Source organism: Rhinolophus sinicus, chromosome 17 (assembly GCF_057876585.1).
Source record: "Rhinolophus sinicus isolate RSI-liver-muscle chromosome 17, RSI-T2T, whole genome shotgun sequence".
NCBI classification, from domain to species: Eukaryota; Metazoa; Chordata; class Mammalia; order Chiroptera; family Rhinolophidae; genus Rhinolophus; species Rhinolophus sinicus.
In genome coordinates, this window is record NC_142517.1 from 120,218,115 (window position 1) to 120,235,503 (window position 17,389).

Here is a 17,389-nt window from a genome sequence, read left to right on the forward strand (position 1 = left end):
TAAGAAACTGGTACATTTATACAACGAAGTATTACTCGGCTATAAAGAAGAATGAAATCTTACCATTTGCAATGATATGGATGGACCTAGAGAACATTATGTTTAGTGAAATAAGTCAGTCGGAGAAAGACAAATACCTATGATCTCACTTATATATGAAATCTAAAGACCTGAATAAATGAGCAAAGTAAACAGAAATAGTTTCACAGATATAGAGTAAAAACTGATGGTTGCTAGAAGGGAGGGGGTGGGCATGAGAGAGAAGGGGAAGGGATTAGACAACATAAATTGGTAATTACAATATTGTCACGAGGATATGAAAGACAGTTTGGGGAATATAATCAATAATGTTCTAAAGATTTTGTAGGATGTCAGATGGGCACATGTCTTATTAGGGAGACCACTTCATGGATGGTGTAGATGCCTGACCACTGTGCTGTACCCCTGGGGCTGAAGCTGAATAGTAATGAATATCAACTATAATCAAATATATATATATATAGTCATGGGATATGGAGTACAGCATAGGGAACAGAGACAATGGAATTGTAATAGATATATACAATGTCAGAGGGGCAATAGATTGGAGGAGGGGCTTCTCACTTTGTGAGGGGTGAAATGTCTATTACATTGTTTTGTACACCTAAAACTTTAAAAAAAAAAAATCAATTCCAGGTGGTTTAAGGATTTAAATGTGTAACATAAAACTATAAACATTTTCGAATACCATATGGCAGAATATCTTCGTGACTACAGAATAAGAACGGATTTCTTAAGATTCCAAAAAGGCAAATCATAAAGAAAAAAAGTAAATGTAAACATATTAAAACTAAAAACTTCTTTTCGTCAAAGAAACTATTGTTTAAATGAATATAAGCCACAAATTGGGAAAACACATTTGCTGTGTATGTAACTGGCAAAGAATTGGGATGCAAAATACTGAAAGAACTACTAAAAATCAATAAGAAAAAGATAACTCTAAAGAAAAATGTGCAAGAGACTTGAAGGAATACCTCACAAAGAAACACCAACGACTAATGAAAGTATGAAAAGATGCTCAACTCATTTTTAATCAGGAAAATTCAAAGTCAGACCACAATTTGACACCAGTTTACACACATCAGATAAGCAGAATTCTCAAACTCTGACAAAACCAAGTTTTGGAAGGATGTTCAGAAAAATCCATGCACTGCTGTGGAGTAACAGTCTGGCATTATGCAATAAAACTGAAGCTGTGCGTGTTCGATACTGCATCCCTGCCCTAGGATTGCACGGAAACACTCGTGCACATGTGCTCCGGGGAATATCTACAAAGTATTCTCAGCAGCACTCCTTAGAACAGCGAAGCCTCAGAAATAAGCCAAACGCCCGACGACGGAAGAATGCATAAAGACTGGGGCGTTGGTACCAGGCAATGCTGTACAGCAGTGAAAATAAATGAACTACAGCCACAGCATATGGTAACTCCCCTCAGGAGAGTATGGTGAGCAATATAAGCAAATTGCAGATGAGTACATATGGTGCGATTCCATTTAAATAAAGTTTAAAATTCGCAACGCTAAGCACTATATGCTTTCGGGGCGCTGCAAGTCAGAGCCCTGCTGCCCCTGTGCTTCGTGTGTGCGCGTTGTCTCAAGCATTATGCGGTGACCCTGCTGTAGACTCGGCTGTCCTTGCTAACACCAGGAAGAAAAGCAAGCAAATGATAAGCACAAATTCGGTAGAGTGGGTACCTCTGCGGCAGGGAAGAGGATGAGATGAGGGAGAGGCACTCTCAGCTTTTAAAGACTGCGGTAATGTTTTGTTTCTTAAATTGTGAGGGGATATATTGGCATTTATTGCATTGTTATTTTATTTTTATTATACGTGTTTCATAAATATTATTTTACATCTAATATTTAATTTTGAAAAAAAGGCTTGTCTAGGTGTGGCCTTATTTGCACTCCCTGATGTTACTGTTTCAGGCCTATGCGTTTTCTCCAAGATCCCTGCTGCTTTCTCTCATCCCATCATGAATGAGCCCTCACTTCCATAGGCCATGGAAACCAGGGAACCCAGAGAGGAACTGAATCACACAGACAGTGAAACAAACACAAGTTGACCTTCATTAAATCTCTGCTGGATTATTTAATACTTGGGTGACATTGGGAAATTTACCTAACGTTTGATTCTGGCTCCTCATCTTTAAACACGCATGGTAATGTGTAACTTGCAATGCTGTGGGAAATTGAACTAGATCAGCAGAAGAAGCATAAACTAGATATAGCATTTTTGGTGGACAATTTGTAGAAACTGTTAAAACATTAAATGTGTCTGTCATTTAACCAGCAATTCAATTACTTCAAATCTATTCCTGAAAAATGCTCTCCAACTTTACAAAGATTTATAGACAAGCTAGTTCATTGCAGCATTATTTTGGATAGGGGGAGAAAATGAGAAATAGCCATCAATATGAGAATTGTTAAATAAATTATGATACATCAATACTTGGAAATACATTGCATAGTCTTTAAAATGAGTAAGGTAGATAAAGTATTGACATAGAAAAATGTCTATAGCCTAGGGTTAGGTGAAAAGTATCCTCATTCCTACTCATATGTGGAGTGTGAAACCCAGAAAAGTTAGGAGATGTCTAGTTTTCCCAGCTAGGAGAAGGTAGGGCAGGGACTGCCATCCCCATGACAGCATTCCCATTATAGAGTTATTCCTGCTCCAACACACAACCATGCTTAAGAAACCTGCTGACAGCTGATTCTCTCCTAAAGGTTTTGTTTTTTTAAGTTATTCATAGTCATAACTGCAGCAACGAAAACTTGAAATCTAAAAATGCCACTTGTAAGACACAAGTTCTGTGAGCTGAGGGCCTCTGTGTTTCAAGGGACTCGGAGGAGGAGCTGCTGTGTTGGGGGCATGTAGTTTATCCTCACTCACATGGTACTGTCTGTGGTACTATTTTTGCCTGAAAAACTGGGTCACAATGTCACATCGAGGCATCTCCAAGGTGCTCAGATGAATAATTTAGTAATTCTCAGGTTGTTTCGGCGGTACTGAACCTGTCTCTAAAGTAGAGGCTACCCTGACCCTTGCCTTTTTCTATCACAGCTCATATCACATTGTCTGTCTCTCTTTGGAGACCATCACACCCTTGAAGGCAGTTTCAAAGAATGATGAGAATTCCTGGGAAAAACAGAGGCTCATAAAGGGGCTTCCTGAACTAGGAGAGGTGGGTGAGGGCATGACAACCATCCATGCTGGGTCCCAAAGGCCAAGATGCTCTCAAAACTAAGAGGGTCACTAGGTTTTTATGTTTTGGTTTTGAGTTTTCTTTTTATTTCTTGCAGTGAAATGGCCTAACCATTTTCAAAACTAACAGTGATGTTGTTTGAAAACTTGCCCCTTGTTAACAACACCTTTCTACTGAAAGAGACCACACAAGCCCAAAGGTGTTGGCTTATGTACGTCTGGACAGCCAGGAGCACTTATGGAGTCCAGCTCCCTGGTCCGCGTGGAGGAGACTGACAGGGATTGCAAAGCAAGGCACAGACTCCCTCTCCATGCCCTCACCGCAGCTCCGGATCACAGCACGTCGAGATGTCTGAGAGAAGACCTGGCCCAGGACAGGCTCCTCAAGGTCCTAGGTTAGTCAGACTGTGGATGGGCTAATTGTTAATGGTTCAAATAAATGACAAGCTTCAGAAGAGGCGAGCTCGGTCTGCACCAGCTTGCCCTGAGACTTTCATGTGAGGACACAGGAGGTGGAGCCATGAGTTTTACTAGCCAAGAGTACACATGATCTCATGTCTGATAATTAAGGTCATGAACTTGTTGCAACAATGTTGCTAACCTTTTTTGATATCAGAGGGATTATTCATTATGAATTTGTACCAACTGGACAAACAGTTAACCAAGTTTACTATTTGAAAATGTGAAAAGGTTGTGGGAAAAAGTTAGACAAAAATGACCTGAAATTTTCACCAACAATTCATGGCTCTTGCATCACGACAATGCACCAGCTCACACAGCACTGTCTGTGAGGGAGTTTTTAGCCAGTAAACAAATAACTGTATTGGAACACCCTCCCTACTCACCTGATCTGACACCCCCCCCCCAATGACTTCTTTCTTTACCTGAAGATAAAGGAAATATTGAAAGGAAGACATTTTGATGACATTCAGGACATCAAGGGTAATACGACAACAGCTGTGATGGCCATTCCAGAAAAAGAGTTCCAAAATTGTTTTGAAAGGTGGACCAGGTACTGGTGTTGGTGCATAGCTTCCCAAGGGGAGTACTTCAAAGGTGACCATAGTGATATTCAGGAATGAGGTATATAGCCCTTTTTCTAGGGTGAGTTCGTGAACCTAATTGTCCAATCTCATATACTCCTCACAATGATTAAACAGACGGTGTTTTCATCTTAGTTTTCTAGGTGAGTGGTCTGAGACTCAAAGGTTAAGGAATTGCCCCAGACCTTTCTATTTCTGTGTCATGAGGTTAGAATTTGAGCCCATGCCTATAGGATACAAAAACCCATGGTTTCCCACAACTTGTCCTTGCACAGACATTGATGTGGTCAGAGCTAGTCGGGGCCATCATGAAATAGATCTTGTACGCAGCATTTTCTCCAAATTGCAGCTAAATTTGAGAGTTCACTGGATTGAAATCTCATTTTAGATCCATCTCCACAGAGTCAGAAAGCACAACGGGGATTAATCACACCCGGTCCCACAAGCAGGATTCATTGTCCCCTAGGAGGACGGAGGCTGCTCTTGCATCTCCTCTGTGCTGGGTGACAACAGGGGCAGCCTATATGGGCAGTTCCTCACCATGCTGCTGCCATTGGTCCAGGACAGCTCTTTGAGAATGGTACCACACTTGTTATTTCTTGAAAGGAAAAGAAAAATGTTGTTTCAAGAGCCCTGTCAGGAAATACAGGATTGGGGCAAAGCACCTAACAGAATGCCAATTGCCTTTAAATGCTGTTACACTTGCAACAGTGCCTGACATAAAACGAGCACACAAAATGCTCAGCTTCTCTATGTCAAGAGCTTTCTAGGAGCTAGGCATAATTAAATTCCCAATGACCCTTCAGGTAAGCATGGTCATCTCCAGTTCATATACAACGAGAATGGAGCTCAAACTCCCGTTCTAATGATGATGCATCCCTCTTGTGCACCTAGGGGTTTATGACCCTTAGATGTGTATTGAAGACCCAAATGTGTATAAGGGGAGGTAGTGTTCTACTCCTCAAGACACAGGCAATCAAACCAAGGAGAGGAGCAACACACTATGAAAGAAAAGCAGCAGTTCAAAACAATGAGCTGCCCATGTCACACCAGGAATGCTCTCTTGATCAGGCAACACCTCTTCCAGGAAGCCTTCCCCAATAGACACAGATAGCAACCACTCTTATGAACATTTCTGCCCCTCAACTCTATTCACATTTCTGTCTTTGCACACGGCATTGGTTTGAGAGATAATTTCCCCAACAGACTCTGAACTCACTGAGAGAGGAGAAATATGACTTGTGCTTTCTGTGTTCTCGGAAGATCCAGTGAAAAGTAGGTGCCAGAAGAAAAAGTGTTTATTGGTGTGGGATTTGGGTAGTGAGAGCAGGTTTTCTGGGTCTGGACCAGGCGGGGAGTTCCTTGCAGAGGGAGAGAAGAAGACACAGTGAAAATGGTTAAAATCTCAACTCATTGGGGTCTTGGTCTCTCCTTGTGTCTCCCACCTGTCACCTAACCTTTGTCTCTGTTTAAATGCTCACTCACAGTGGTGTGTGGATACAATTTTTGCTTAACCTTAAAAAGTGTTCCAAACTGATAGGAAAAGGGACACGAGGCTATGAGCCATGGGATCTCAGTGTGAATATTGTTTCTGTCACTAACACATTCAATGACGGTGAGGAGGCTCCAACACCTGTCAGAGTCTCAGCTTCCCCAACCATGAAATGACAGGGTTGAACTAGCTGAACTGCGACCCTCCCAATATTCAAATTCTGTTAACCTGAGAAGAACAGTATGGAGAAGCCAGCTAGCCCCTCTAAAGCCGGCAGAGGATGACATTAAGCCTGGACATCAGGGAAAACAGGCGACTTTGAATAATGACTTTACGGAGAGGGATTGGGGCGTCCTAAACCTCCCTTGCCATTCTCCAAGTTATAATTCCACCTCATTGTCACGAACACCCTAGTTTCTGCAGTAATTTCATTTAATTTTATGGCCTGACTCCTCCAGCCTTCCTCATCAGATACGCAGGTTTGACAGCACCAAGGACAACGCTGGGCAATGATTTGAGAGGTTGGGAGCAGTGTAGAAAGCAGGCAGATCAACAGTGTAGGGGAAGAGAATCGATTTACCTCTGGAGATAAGGCCCGTACCTCCTTGCAAGCAAAACCACCATGCCAGCATGGGCAAGGCCGGTGGGGTGCGGGTGGGGTGCTCAGACTGGCCAGCATAAGGATGGGATCACAGGTTGTCACTGGGCACAGAAAAAGACAGGCAGGGTCTGGTTACTAGCCCAAGAAAGCAAACATGGACCCATTCCTCCAGGGTGGGCCCAGCAACCCAAGCACAAGAGCTGGAAAGGGTAGAGCAGCGAGGTGGCAGTCACTCATCACTGTCATGTGTGGAACGAGGCAGGCACTCCTCGTCCCACCTCCTTGCGCAAGTTACTGAACCTCCCTGAGCCCTACTTTCCCGAGTGGTGAAGAGGGAACAATAACTACGCCCAGGGTTGCCGTGAGTGTGACATTTATGTGAAAGGTCAGTGGTGCACACAACACAGCATTTAAGCTCAAATCCGCTTGTCCAGACAGATCTTCTTTGGCCGCAGAATCTCAGACCCAGATTCTACAAGTTTGATCAGCTGAGGTGCGTCTTGTTGGGAGTACTGATACCTACTTGGTGTGTTCAGCTTACGTGTGAGTTTCCTCCTGGCAAAGTTGCGTATGTTGTACTTGACCTTGTATCTCCAGGGCGTAGCGAAAGGCCTGACCAGGAAGGTATCTGGGCTCATTTGAAGGAGCCTGAGGGCACCCATGGCACCCGGAAGTCATAGAAAAACTGCCTCCAGAAGGGCCTGATGCGGAAAACAGTTGTCTTAAGGGGAAAGATCCATCCCTTCTCCTAAATAATCCAGCCCCACTGAGGCTTGACGTGATTACCTGCCTACCTGCCTCGCTCCCATTGGGCAGGCTTTCTGGAGAGGAGTTAACCAGTGAGTCCAGGTTAAACCTACAGAGGGCCAACCTTAATGCGTAGGTAGGTCTGAAATAGCAATGTGGGATGAAGGACAGCGGGTCCTCACCAGGCGGAGTGGGCCCTGGCCAGGAGGCCAGGAGGCAGGACTTGTACTACTGGGCACAGAGGCTGTTGCCGTGGCTCCTTGTCCTAAACTCCACCTGGGAATGAGGCTGTGGATCCAGCATCACTGACCCCTGCCTACCAGGCCCTGTTCTAGGCACACTGCGTGTGCTAACTCATGTCATCTTCAAGACAGCTGTAAGGCAGATGCTCTCAGCAAACCCATTTTATAGACAAAGTTGCAAGGCACAGAGAAGGTAGGAACACCTGTCCACCTGCTCAGTGTAACATAGAGAAGGGATTTGGTCTTCAGACTTCTCCACCAAAGCACTCTTGAGATTTGGGGCCAGGTCATTCTTTCTTGTGGGGCTTTCCTGTGCATTATAAGATGTTTAGCAATATCCCCGGCCTCCACCTACTGGACACCAGTTAATGTTCCTTTCCCAGTTGTGACAGCCAATACTGTCTCCAGACATTGTCAAATGTCCCCTGGGAGTAGAATCACCCCTAATGGAGAACCACTGTCCTAGAAAGTAGCAACAGATGATTTCAAGTTGCAGTGTATCTCCTGCTGAGTTGGAAACTGTAATTTGAGGTGGGGCCACTAACAGGGTACAGGGAACGGGGCACTGAGCTCCATCTGGTGGGTCAGGTGGGAGAAGGGGCTGGCCTCGGGACAGGGAGGAGTCGGCTGGGGAAAGGTGGAGAGAGATGTCCCACACAAAGGGAAAAGGGTGTGACGAGGAGCTGGTAGCCTACCAGAACCATCTGAGAGCTCTGCATAGATTTGGTTGTCTGGAGGCACCCTATCTCCAAGCCCATCAGGTCAGAAGCTCCAGGGCAGGGTCTGGAATCTCTGTTTTAACAGGCGCCCCAAGTAACTTATGTGCAGCCAGTCAGCACTGAGGGTTGAAAATCGCAGGGATTTGTTATGGCTGATGCTTAGAGTGTGAGCAGAAGCTTTGAGGAGCCTCAGATGACTCTGAGTGGCTCTCAGGCTCAGGATGAAGAGGACTGGGTATGTGGGTGTGACTGTGTCTTAGTTCTGTCACCCTGGGGAACAGGCTGGGCTGCTCCTTACCTGAAACTTAGTTATACCAGGGCTTCCTCACCTAACCAGACAGCATTATCACAGCCTTTGTATGGGGGTGGGGGGGAGGAAGCATACATTTTGGAGTCAAACAAAACTGAGTTTGAATCCACTATTTACAGTTTATCACCACTAACCTTTTTGAGAGTCAATTTTCTTATCTGTAATATGAGTACAAAAATGTCTACCTCTGAGGCATTTTAAGGTTGCAATTACATATGTGAAGCATGCTGATGCAGTTGTCATCAAAGGCTTCTGCTGTCTGAATCCAGCATTAAGTAGCTGTTCAATACATAGGCCTCCCAAGTTCATGATGCTTCAAGATTCATGTGGACCTAGAAAGAGCACCTGACAGAGCCCCCAGGCAAGCTTATTAAAAACACATATGTCCAGATTAGAACCAGGCTCCTGCTGAATGGGGCTTTTCCTCCCAAATGGCTTGTAGCCTTAACATTACAACTGTGATTTGTAAATCGCACCCGGATTTGCCCATGCCTGAGTGGAATGTGATGGATGAGCCCTGATGTCCAGGGTCAGGCACCTACCAAGGCCCTGAAGCCATTTGTAGGCAAGCTGGCCGGTGTTCCCGTGCCTCTGCACCACGGCAGCTCTGATCCCCACGTGCTATTCACTTCTCAGGGTGCCCTCCATTCCATCACTCCTCAGCATGGATCTTCCACCACCGCTATTGAAAACCAGGACTGATGTCTGTGTCCAGACATTTAGCTTTCATTTTCCCTGCTTCATGGGGCCTGAATTTCCATCCGGAGCTCTGAAATCCTTCTGCGCTGGGCCCTTTGTTCCACACTCAGCAATCAGTGGCCCTACACTGGCTCACTTTTCTCTGTAATACACCTTAAATCTGCTGGTTGCACCCAAAACCCACACTTTTAAACCTGCATTTGCTTCTGAGTTCCAAAAAATCAGTGCCTTTCCCCACAAATAAAATCATAGCTATCAAGCATATTACATGTTATTTTTTAGCTGAGCCTACAATTTGTGGATGAGTCCATTGAAAAGGTGAAAGAAAATGCAGTATTTGGAGTATTTGGAGCAGCTTTCAAAATGATACCATTGAGTTTGCTTTCCAATTTAAACCCATTTGGGTGAACAAGAAGCAGAATCAAAGAGCTGATCCATTGTCTGTTCCAAATGCAGCAAATGTCTCCAAATGAAGGAGTGATGGCAGATGGAATTGATCCTGGGGGTGGAGTGGGCGGGGTGGGGGGTAGCAATACAATACCATAGAACCGTTGTTCTGAGTCAGGCACTAGTGAAGACTTCGAGCACGCATTAGTTAATGCTTACTGCAGTAGTTCTCAACCGGGGTGATATTAGACTCCAGGGAACATTTGGCAATGCCTGGAGACATTTTTGGTTGTCACAAGTAGGGGGCAGAGTGCTCTTGGCACCTAGTGAGTAAAGACCAGGCAGGGTGCTGGTAAACATCCTACACAGGACACCCTCATTAACAACACAGAATTATCCAGACCAAAATGCCAATAATGTCAAGATTGAGAAAACTTGGCTTAAAAAGTATCTTTGCTTTCCAGATGGGGAAACTGAGGCTCAGAGAGTCTAAATCACTTACCATAAATCAGTAAGCGAAGGAAGCAGGATTCAAATTGAGATATATCTGATGTCATAGATCCATAGCAAACTTTAAGTCATTGTTTTAGCCACAAGGAGTTCCCTGCACCTATCATAAAGATGTTTTTAGCACTTTATCAAGCTATGAAATTAACCATATACCTAAAGGAAAAAATAAATGAACAAATACAGATAGAGAGAACTTGAAGTTAAGAAGCACTGGTTACATAGCTCTGTTATCCAATTGTGAAGTGTCATTAACCAAATCTCACTTAACTTCACTAAATTCCACTTTCCTCATTTAAGGAAAATGCATTACACGGAGGTTATAATTACTGAGAATTACCTAATATTGCTTGTCTGCAAATCCTCCAACTAATTAATCCATGTGAAGATTTATCAGTGCAATCTAAATTTTGATTTGCATGTTAGAAATGAGATATGCCTTAATCCAAAAGAATGAAAGGTGAATGATAGCATTTCAAGAAACATGGCAAAATGGCAAAAGAAATATTGTTGAGTGGAGGGTCTCCTATCTGTCCTGGAACTGCTGCATCCATCCTGGGATCAAGTGGAAAACAGCCTGAGGGCAAAGCTGATGTGCTGCAGAAGGCAGAACCTGCAAACAGATGTGAAACCTCAAGACCTAGATCCTGATCAGTAGCCAAGTTCACTGATGCCTTGTGAGGTCTTTGCACCTGCTCTTGGGATAACACAATGTCACAAGGTGCCTTGCTCTGTGCATTCTTCTCCTTCTGATATGGAGACCACTGATAGCAAGCCAAAGGGTTTGGGCTAACTTAGATAGGCAACAGAGGGCTCTGGGATCTTGCAAGTGGTGGACTGGCACCATCACTTGTTTTAGAATAAAATTATATAAAACCTATTTGATATAAATAACACAAAACTCTCTTATGTCCATGCTGCAAAATTCTGAAAAATTGGGAGAAGCCTACCCAAAGGGCAAACTTCATTTTTAGAACTTCGTAAGGAGGAATTCAGCTGCTTTGGTCATTAATGAGTTTCACATCACTGGAAAGATTCAAAGAGAAGTTGGATGATTTCTTGCCTCCTATCCACCAGCATCTGCTCTCCCTTCCTGTGTACTAACTGAATTATAATTGGAGATACGGCCATATAGCAAGGGACCACTTTTCTCAGACCCCCTTGCTGCTGCGTGAGGGCATACGATCAAGTGATCACCAACAGAAAGAGGGTGTTTGCCATTTCATTGCAAGCAACCTCCATGTGCTCATATTTGGTCCCCTTCCTGTGAGCAGGAACCTGGAGGTACCCAGATAGCCACGAGGACAAGAATAACAGAATAAAGTGGGAAAATCTATATGATTGTTTCAACAGAAAAGCAATTGACCAAACACACCTTTCATTGCTGAGAAAAACTCAGAAAACTATAAATAGAAGGGAACTTCTAAACCTAATTAAGGAGTACTAAAAACTTAGAGCTAACACCATTGTGAAAGGCTCAATGCTTTCTACCTAACATCAGGAATAAAGCAACAATGTTAGCTTTCATCACTTCATTTAACATTTTACTGTAGACTAGTCAGTGCAATAAGGCAATAAAAAGAAATAAAAGCCATGTAATTGGAAAGGAGAAAAGTAAAAGTGCCCTTATTTACAGACAATGTGATTGCTTATGTAGAAAACCCAATTGAAACCACAAACACACACACACACACACACACACACAACTTTAATGAGTTTACACACATACTAAATAAATTTATCAACACTGCAGGATAAAAGTCATACACAAAAGTAATTTGATTTTCTACAATTAGCAATAAAACTGTCATTATTTTAGATGACATGATACTATATAGAGAGAAACTAAAGAGTCCACCAAAAAACTATTACAATTGATAAATGAATTCAGTAAAGTAGCAGCATACAAAATTAATATTCAGAAATCAGTTGCATTTTTATACACCAATAACAAACTATCAGAAAGAGAAATTAAGAAAATAGTCCCTTTACAATTGCATCAAATAAAATACTTAAGAAATAAATTTAACAGAGGAAGTAATAGACCTGTACTCAGAAAATTATAAGGCATTGAAAACAGAAATCAAAGAAGATACAAATAAATGGAAACATCTACCATGTTCATAGGTAGGAAGAGTTAATATAGTTAAAATGTCCATACTACCAAATGCAATCCTTATCAAAATACCAATGGCATTTTTCACAGAACTAGAATAACCCTAAAATTTATATGGAACCATAAAAGACCCCAAATAGCCACAGCAATTCTGAGAAAGAAGAACAAAGTATGAAGTATCACACTACAAGATATCAAATTATACTACAAGGCCATAGTAATCAAAACAGCATGGTATTAGCATAAAAACAGACACATAGCTCAATAGAACAGGATAGAAAGCCCAGAAATAAATTTATGTCTATATGATTATTTAATCTATGACAAAGGAAGCAAGAATTTGTATTGGGGTAAAGACAGTCTATTCAATAAACGGTGATGAGAAAACTGGACAGATACATGCAAAAAAAAAACAAAAAAAAACAAACAAAAAAAAAAAAACGAAACCGGACCGCTTTCTTATGCTATATACAAAAATAAACTCAAAATGAATTAAAGACTTAAATGTAAGACCCAAAACCATAAAACTCCTAGAAGAAAATATAGAAAGTAAAAACTCAGACATTACCCTTACTAATATTTTCATTGATATATCTCCTTGGGCAAAAGAAAAATTAAACAAACAAAAAAAATTAAATAAATTGGACTATATCAAACTAAAAAGTTTTTTCACAGCAAAGGAAACCATAAACAAAACAAAAAGATATCCTACTGAATGGGAGAAGATATTTGCCAATGATACATCTGATAAGGGGTTAATATCCAAAATTTATTAAAAAAAAGACTCATACAACTCAACACCAAAAAAACCCACAAACAATACAATTGAAAAATGGGCAGGGGACCTGCATAGACATTTCTCCAAAAAGGACATACAGATGGCCAATAAACCTATGGCAATAAGCGTGAAAACAAAAAGCAAATATGTCAAGTACAGTGGACAAAAAGAAAAAAAAGAGCCTGGCTTTTTAAATATCATTATGAGATTCTTACACTCTCACCTGACTGCCTGGAGACCTCTTGTTAAATAATAAACATCTATGTGAGTTAGCTGTGTATTGTTACTTTCAACTAAGAACATTTAGAGTACATATAGTCTTGAAAACACAACATACACATGCAACCATGAGAAAACAATCTCAAAGTGTATTAATTGAGGTTATTTTCTCTACTACAATTCTGCCAGTGACTTTATAAGAACAGTTTGTTGTCACCTGGAGTCATAAGGAAAAACTTTACAAGCAGGAGGAACTTGACTAAGGCTCTGAGGGAACAGATGAATTTCACAGGATGGAGAAGTCAGAAATGAAGAATGCCCTAAAAAGGGGTCCAGATGTCAAGATTTAAAGCTCAAGTGGCCAGCTGAAATCTTCTGTCTTACCTTTACTTCAGAGATAACCCAAAGTGGTTTCTCAGGATAGAAGAAATCTCCCCACTAAGTGTCTGGAAGAAAAAAAAATGCTTTCACTCAATAAAATGTTCACATAGAATGAAAATTACTCTCTTTGCATATTATCAGTTATGCTACAGTCTCTAACTAATGGGAAAACCCAACTAAAAATATCTTATTGAATAAAGAAACTTATTAGTTTATAAAACAGGAAGTCCATTGATAAGGATAAGCTTCAGGATGAATAGGCTGTCTCAGAGGTATCTATCAGGAATCAACAAAATTTTTCCATCTTTCTATTCTTTATTCTTAGTGTGCTGATTTTGTCATCAGGCTGTATCCCCCTCATGATTGCAAGATGGTTGTAGTAGTCTTGGTATTTAATTATTTTCTTTCTCTGCCTCCTTCTGAGTCTTTACAGCAGCCTCAGTCTCCCTTTCTGCACACAGGTACCCTGTGCTGCCAATTTGTCTGGTGAGATGCAATGGAATGGCATTTCCAATTTCCACATTACCAATTCTGCATTGCCTATTATCTCATGGTCCCAACACAACATTTCCTAAAAAGAAAACTCCAATTGAGACAGTTTGGATGTTGTGACCAGTAGACTTCACAGGACTGAGGAAAGAATCAGTGAACTTGAAGATATGTCAATGGGACTTCTCAAACTTATATGCAAAGATATAAAAATGAAAAAGAAAAACAAACACAATCAGAATATCCAAGAACAGTGAGACAATCACAAAAGATGTGATATATGTGTAATAGGGATACAAGAAGCAGAAGAAAGAGAGAAAGCAGCAAAAGAGATGTTTGAAGTAATACTGGCAGAGTATTTTCCAAAATTAATAACAGACAGGGAACTATATATCCAAGAAGCTCAGTAAACAAACAAACATATCTAGGCCATAATATTCCAGTGGCAGAGAACCAACACAAAAAGAAAATCTTAAAAGAAGCCAGGGTACTTGGGGGCAAAAACATTACCTTTAGAGGACCAAGAATAAGAATTACATCACATTTATCTTCAGAAACCATGCAAGCAAGAAGAGAATGGAATGAAATATTTAAACTGTTAAAAGAAAAAGAAAAAAAACTACCAACCTAGAATTCTGAATCCAGTAAAATTATCCTTCAAATATGAAGAAGAAATAAATATTCCCTCAGAAAAACAAAAACTGAGACAATATGTCACCAGTCCTGCCTTGCAAAAAAATGTTAAAAGAAGTTATTCAGAGAGAAAGAAAATTGTGTAGGTCAGAAATGTGGAACTATATATAGAAAAGAAGAATATTAAAGAAGAAATAAAGGAAGGAATAAAATATTTTGTTTTTCTTATTCTTAAATGATCTAATAGATAACTTTGTTCAAAATAATAGCTTATGAAGAAGTGAAGTGAAGGGAATGACAGCAATGTTATAAAGGAAAGGAGGGAGGAATTGGGAATACTCCATTATAAGCTACCTGTGTTACCCATGAAGCAGTATAGTATTATTTGAAAGTAGGCTTGGATTAGTTGTACTTCTAATTACAAACATTAGAGAAACCACTAAAAAAATTTAAAGAAATATAATTGGTATGGTAAAGGAAGAAAAAAATAGAATAACATCAATACTCAATTAAAACCAGGTAAGGTAGAAAAACAGTAGAAGACAAAAATAGAAACAACGAACAAGGGCAATGACTAGGAAGCACTTATAAACTGGTAGGTGGTAGATAAAATCCAAATACATCAATAGTCACTTTAAATTTCAATGGTCTGAATACACAAATTAAAAGACAGAGAATTTCAGAGAGAATTTCTAAAAAAAAAAAAACTCAACTATATGTAGTCCACAAGAAACACACTTTAAATATAAAAACATAGATTAAAAGTAAAAGGGTGGAGACAGATATACCAAGCTAACACTAATCAAAAGAATGCTACAATAGCTATATTAATTTCAGACAAAGCAGACTTATGGAAAAGTGACATGGATAAAGAGAAGAATCATATAATGATAAGAAGGTAAATTTTCTAAGAATACATAACAATCCTTAGCAGATATACACCTGATAACACAGAATCAAATATGTGAGGCAAAAACTGATAGAATGGCAAGATAAACAGAAAAGTTCACTATTATATTTCAAAACTTCAAGATCCCTCTATCATTAATTGACAGATCCAACAGGCAGAAAATCAGTAAGAACATAGTTGAACTGAACAGCATCATCCATCTACTAGATTTAATTGATGTTTATACAATATTTCATCCAACAACAGCAGTATATACATTCTTCTAAAGCTCAAATAGAACATTCTTTCACCAAGATAGATCACATTTTGGGCCATAAAACAGACCTCAACAAATTTAAAAGAAGAGAAATAATGCAATGTCTGCTCTCAGACTATAATGGAATTAAACAAGAAATAAGTAACACAATAGACAGGTGAAAATTTTCAAAATACATAGAGATTAAGAAACACCTCTCTAAATAATGCATGAATTAAAGAAATCTCCAGAGAAGTTAAACATTTTGAACTAAATGGAAATTAAAATATGCATACAACTTATCAAAATTTGTGGAAAGCAGTGCTTAGGCAGAAATTTATAGCATTGAATGCATATATTAGAAAAGAAGTACCTAAAGTCAATAATCTAATCTTCCACATTAGGAAACTAGAGAAAAATAAGAACAATATAAACCTAAAACAACAAGAAGAAAAACAAATAATAAAATTGAGGCAGAAATCAATGAAAATGAGAACAAGAAATAATAGAGCAAATCAAAGGAATAAAAGTGTTTTTCAATAAAATTAATAAACCTCTAACGAAGCTAAGAAAAAAAGAGAGGAACACACAAATTAGTAATTTCAGAAAAAAGAAGGACTATCACTACTGATTCCATAGACATTAAAAGGATAATAAAGGAATATTATACTCTTGACCACAAATGTTGAATAAAATGAACCAATTCCTTGAAAGATACAACCTATCCGTACTTAGTGCACAAAAATTATGCAATCAGAATAAGCTTATATCTATTAAAGAAATTGAATCAATACTTAAAAAAAAAAAAAAAAAAAAAAAAAAGTACCAAGCCCAAATGGTTTCACTGGTGAATTTTACCAAAGATTTAAGGAAAAAATATTACAAATTCTCTACAATATCTTCCAGAAAATAGAAGATATGCGGTCATCATTATCCTCATGCTTAAATCAGATAGAGACTTAACAAGAAAGGAAAACTTAGGCCAGTATCTTCTGTACACATAGCTTCAAAAAAAAAAAAAAAAAGAAAGAAAAGCCTCAACAAAGTATTAGCAAATCAAATTTAACAATATATAGACAAAATTATATACCCCAACCAAGTGAAATATACTATGCATGGAAGAATGGTTAAGCATTCAAAAAAATAAATTAATGTAATCCATCACATAAATAGGCTAAAGAAGGAAAATCTTATGATCATAGAACTAGAGGCAGAAAAATATTTTAAATTTTTTAAATATTCAACACCCTTTCATGATAAAAAAGAAACAAAAACCTCTTCGCATACTAAGAATAGAGGGGATTTCTTCAACCTAATAAAGAAGTCTACAAACAACCAACTCATAACATCATGCTTAATATTGAGAAACTAGCCACTTTCCCCAAAAAACTGGGAATAACATAAGGATATCCCCTCTCACCACTTCTATTAAATATTGTACTGGTAGCTAATGCAATAAGACAAGAAAAGGAAATAAAATGTATACAGATTGAGAAAGAAGAAACAAAACGGTCTTTGTTTGCAGATGACATCACAGTTTAAGTACAAAAATCTCAAAAATCAACTAAAAACTCCTGAAATTAATAAGTGAATATAGCAAGTTTGCAGGATACATTGTTGGTATTTAAGTCAATTGTT

General features: G+C 39.5%; 1 long non-coding RNA gene across 1 annotated transcript in view; it reads right to left on the reverse strand.

Moving 5' to 3' along the window:
• LOC141572118 (uncharacterized) overlaps positions 1-17,389 on the reverse strand; it is a 116,123-nt gene that overhangs the window by 9,607 nt on the left and 89,127 nt on the right. Inside the window, exon 2 of the long non-coding RNA XR_012497282.2 lies at positions 13,488-13,549. This is a non-coding gene — a long non-coding RNA (uncharacterized LOC141572118). The remainder of the gene's footprint in view (positions 1-13,487; positions 13,550-17,389) is intronic.